The sequence below is a fragment of the Myotis brandtii genome, unplaced genomic scaffold (genome assembly GCF_000412655.1).
Source record: "Myotis brandtii unplaced genomic scaffold, ASM41265v1 scaffold810, whole genome shotgun sequence".
Taxonomy (NCBI): domain Eukaryota; kingdom Metazoa; phylum Chordata; class Mammalia; order Chiroptera; family Vespertilionidae; genus Myotis; species Myotis brandtii.
In genome coordinates this window covers 1,826,451-1,828,216 of record NW_005371274.1, presented here as the reverse complement: position 1 = coordinate 1,828,216, position 1,766 = coordinate 1,826,451, and positions in this window count along the sequence as shown.

Below are 1,766 nucleotides of genomic sequence, written 5' to 3'. Positions count from 1 at the left end.
TCTGATTCTTCCCTCAAATAGCATTTATTATATGTTTATTAGGAACTAGGCATCATGCTAATTAGCTGCCTCATTTCATGTTAAATCTTATCAACCCCCCAGTTAGATAGGCACTACTACTACCATTATCTCCATTTTATAGATAAGGAAATTAATACTCAGAGAATAAAATAACTTGCTCAAGATTTCTTAGCTAGTAAGTATCAGAAACCTGATTTGAATGTAGGTCTGACTGACTTTGAAGTGTGTCTCTTTATTATACTGTTTAGAGCAGCTTTATTTTGAGGAGGGGGCAATAAGGATGTGTGATGGAGTGTGGGGACCAACTTCCCTCACCTCCATCATATATCTATCAGAATATTTTGTTACTTTATTTGAGTTACATAGCCTTGGTGCACATTTAAATTTTCATATTAATTGAAAGAATGCATTTTAAAGATTGGGAACCATAGGTTCATGCCATTTACTAAGCACTTGGCATGTGATAGAATATATTGTTGTTATTATCCTATATATTCTTTCTTTCTTACTAGCCAACTTTTAAGAGTAAGGAGTGGCTTTTACATATTTGTAACTCTGATGACTAAGGACACTGCTCTGCCCAAAGCAGACACTGAATAAATATTGGTGTGTTGTTTTTTTTATAATTGTTGAGCTGTAATTGCTAACTTGAGAACCTGAAATTACCTGATCAAGTAGGTTTTCTATCCTGTATTGTTTTTAGTTTAGATCATGTGACCAATTCCTAACATATATTTTCTATTTTTTCTCTTTCAATAACTGCTGCCACAAAGGGGAAAATGCAGATCTGTGGCTCAATGGTCTGGTAGCAACAGATCTGAAATTTTTAAAATGTATAATCAGGAGCTGATTCCCACACAATTGAGGAGTTAAAAAGAGAGAAAAAGAGCCTGAATTGACACACAGAGAGACAGAGAGCAAACTGGGTCTTGCTCTAGACCCTCTCCGGGTCTGTGGCTTTAAGTTCTGTGCTTCTATTTCTCATATGCAAAACAGGACTAATAACAAAACAGCACAGGCTTGTTGTAAGATAAAATGAAGCAACAGACAAAAGTATCCTAAGAACTGGAGGAAAATGCTATTTAATGTCAAATATTGGTAGAAAGTAAATTGAATACAAGGTACAGATGTGTTTGATTTTATTGATAATAAGTAAAAGAACAAAATATATATTTTTAGGTATTTACTAAAAATGGAACTGCTTGACAAAATAATTCAATATGGCATAATGGTAAATTGCGAAACTTTCTATTGCTTTAAAGTTTTTGCATAAACATTTTAATTGATGTATAATCAGATTACATTTTGAAGTAACTGAATTTACAGTAATTTAACTTAACAAATTTTTAAGATCATAGTCAATGCGTCGGCAAGGCAGGATATTTCTTAATTTACTGATAAAGGGGGCCTTGAACCAATAAGCATATTATCTATTGTGTAGTGTAAAAAATATAAAATAATGAGTGTGTATTAAGTGCCAAGGTTTTCTCTAAACTCAGTAGTGTGCCAGTTCAATTCAACAAATATTTAATTATTGCTTGTGTTTTCCAAGGACCCGTGTTGGGTACTGAGGAGGAAGCAAAGATGAATAGCACCAGCCAGAGGGAGACAAGACATTAATCCAGTGACTAGGCTACAAAGCAGAATGAAGAATCATAAAGTAGAAGAGGTAAAACACAGCAAGGACCTGGTGGAGCCTAAAATAATTTCTTTTCCTTCCTCCCTCCCTCCCTCCCTCCCCCCTT